Here is a 3565-nt window from a genome sequence, read left to right as displayed (position 1 = left end):
TTAATATTAGTTTAATATTAAGTCTCTCATGAAACAGATCTCATTTTAAGGATATTTATCCCAGCCTCATTTGTAAGAAGAGTTATTGCACCTGTGCACTACAATCACAGAGAAGTGTTGAGGCAGCAGCCAGCTAAATGCATCTCCTTGGTATGGAATGCAGAGTCCACGGTTTACTATAGACACAATTAAGATCGTTGACGAATACCTTGACTTAGAAGTAAGGAAGCATTAATCCCAATTTGATTTTTACACCAAATATAAAATTCATCTTCATTGGACATTTTGCCACTTTGGTGTTTGTTGAAGCCTTTACCTGGAAAGTTGGATTTTTTTTCCTAGTTTATCTCTAACATTCTTAAGGATTTTGGAGCTTCATATTTTCAAAATATGTTTTTAATACCTCTGCTTATACTGTCTTCCCATAGTGAGAAAGAAATAGAATAATAAAGGAAGACTTTAAAAAGTGGGAATTTGAGCTGAGATTTGAAAGAAAACGATAACATTTCCAGATAATTGACAAAAAAAAAATCTTAAATAGAAAAAAATAGGGCCAGATATAACAGACTAACTGCTAAAGTCCTCACCGTGCGCATGCAGGGATCTCATATGAATGCCAGTGCTAATAACGGCAGACCCATTTCCCATGCAGCTCCCTGTTTGTGGCCTGGAAAAGCAGTAAGGATGGCCTTGGGCCCCTGTGCCTACGTGGGAGACCCGGAAGAGGCTCCTGGCTTTGGATCAGTGCAGCTCTGACTGTTGTGGCCGCTGTGGCTGCTTGGAGAATGAATCAATGGATGGAAGATCTTCCTCTCTGTCTTTCCTCCTCTCTATATACCTCGCTTTACAATAAAATTAAATAATAAAAAAGAAAAAATAATATTTACAGAATCAAGAAAGGTAACTCTGTCAGAGTACTTGCTGAAATTGCTGCTTTGGACTCAAAGGAAACTCAAACCGAAAATAACAGAATGTAATAACATTAGCACACTAGCATTGAACAGACATAGAAATCCACAGCTCGAGAATTACTATTGAATCTTCTCTCATTGCAAAATTATTAAGAGCCAGAGATTCCAGATGGTGGAATAGGGTAAGGACACATTTAAACGGACAGAAAAACATTTAATCAGGATGAAGCAGAGAGGACATATTCCAGGAAACAGGAAAGGACAGAACAACAGCAGAGGGGTACTTGGAAACTGACAGACACAGGAAAGCAGCGGACACAACGGTGTGGTGTTGCAGTGACTGATACTCCAGCAGCATTGAGCTAACAACGATCTGAACTCCACCAGCATCGAGAACTCCACCTGCAATCAGGTGGGAAGGAACTTTCACTGGGAGCTTGGGAGGTGAGCCCAGACAAAAAACTGTCTGTCCTGCTGGTCCATTTGATTTGACCAGGAGCCTCTGCAGCCAACAGCAGATGGACAGTGCGAGAACAGGGTGGATTTCACATCTCAGTCAGCCTTCTAGAGCTGAATTGGGCACCATTTTGCATAAGGAGGCAAAGGCAATGGAAAGGACTGAGCCTATGCTGAGTTAGGAGTGAACTCATTTCTGACTCAGTGAACTGCAGCAACATGGCATTCTACAGGTTCCACCCAAGACAGGTTTGGGTAGCACTAAGACTTGATGGCCAGCAGATCAAGAACTCTAGTAGTGGTATTTCAGGCGCCATTTTGTACGCTGTGGCAATAGCTTTGGGACTGCAGAGGACAACAGTGAACTGCGCATGTGCTGAGCTCACGAGAACTCACTGAGTTCAGTGGATTGCACTGGTCCCGCAGGAAAATTATACCAACTGTGGCATCGTACAGGTCAAAATAGGTCCATGTGGCACCCAGACATGATGCCCAACAGGTTCCGCAAGATCAGTGCCACCAACAACCTAACTAGATAGGCCACCCGGTGTCTCTCTAATCCTGGGACCTGCTCCAACTGGAAGTGGGAGAAAGGTTACAGAGACAATGGTGCAGATTCAGCATGGTGTCACAGGAGGTGGAGAGTGGTGAGCCAGGAGCTGGGGCTGTGGAGACCACGGTGGAAGTCTGATATAAGAACCCAGACCTGGAACTCGCTGGAGGTTGTGGCACAAGTGGCTGCAAGGAAAAAGTTGTGTACCGACTGCAATAAGTAAAATTGCATTGTAGACCTATGGGTGACACAACTTAGAAACCTACCCCAAGGAGAAGACTCTGCTAACCAGAAGTACAATGATCAAGAACAAAAGAAGAGACAAAGGCACAATGAATATTACTGAAAACTCCCCTGCAAAGGAGCAAAACCCATTGCCAACCTCAGGGTTCACTGAGGAAGACATCGAGAAAATGGGGCACACAGAATTCATAAAGCTCATTTTAAAACATCTGATCAACAATGAGAAGCACATACAAGAGTTCAAAGAATTTAAGGAAGCAATAAAGCAAATCAAGGCTGATATATCAGAAATTAAGAACACAGTAGAGAAAATTAAGAGTACAATGGAGAGTCTCCAAAATAGAATGAAGCAAACAGAAGGAAGAATCTCAGAATTGGAAGACATTTCCTGTCATCAAGGGGAAGCAAACAAAAAGCTAGAAGCAGAGCTGGATCAGGCCAAAAAAAGTATTCAAGAATTGAAAGACACCATTAAAAGGCCAAATATAAGAGTTATGGGAGTCCCAGAAGGTGCAGAAAGAGAAGCTGAGTTTGCAAATGTATTTAATGAAATAATAAAGGAAAAGTTCCCTAATCTGGAGAAAGAATTGGGAAACAAGTTCCAGGAGGGGCACAGAACTCCCAACAGTCTTGATCAAAAGCGATCTTCACCAAGATAAATGATCTTCAAGCTCTCTTCAATTGAACATGAGGAAAAAATCCTTAAATGTGCATGTGAAAAGAATCAATTGACATATAAAGGAATGCCAATTAAGCTCACAGGAGATCTTCCACAGGAATCTCTACTGGCAAGAAGAGAATGGAGTGACATATTCCAGATTCTAAAAGAAAAAAATTGTTGGCCTAGGATAACACATCCAGAAAAGCTTTCCTTTGTCTTTGAAAATGAAATACAATTCTTCCACAGCAAAGAAAAGCTAAAAGAATTTGCCTCTTCCAAACCTGCGCTACAAATGATACTTCAAGATGTTATCTTCACAGAGAAGAGGAATAGCACCAAACAAAACCAAAGGCAAATGGGAAGAACATCCCAGTGAAATGACAACAGAAGATTAAACCAATGAACAACCCATTCCTAAAATGACAGGACCAAAGTACCACCCACACATATTAACCCTGAATGTAAATGGCTTAAGCTCAATCAAACGTAATGGATTAGTAGACTGGATTAAAAAACAAAACCCATCTATTTGTTGTCTAGAAGAGACACTTCACCAACAAAAATCAGCGGAAACTATATCACATGGGTTTGTTGTTTTCTGTTAGTTTCATCTCTTCAAAACACTTTCTTCACATTAGATCATTCAATGACTCATAGATCATACAGTAGCAATATTTTCTGCAAGAAGGTTCTTGATTTTCATTTCTTCAGCGACACATTAGTCATTTGGTAGCATGTTAT

The sequence above is a fragment of the Ochotona princeps genome, chromosome 3 (genome assembly GCF_030435755.1).
Source record: "Ochotona princeps isolate mOchPri1 chromosome 3, mOchPri1.hap1, whole genome shotgun sequence".
Lineage (NCBI taxonomy): Eukaryota > Metazoa > Chordata > Mammalia > Lagomorpha > Ochotonidae > Ochotona > Ochotona princeps.
This window is presented reverse-complemented; position numbering follows the sequence as displayed.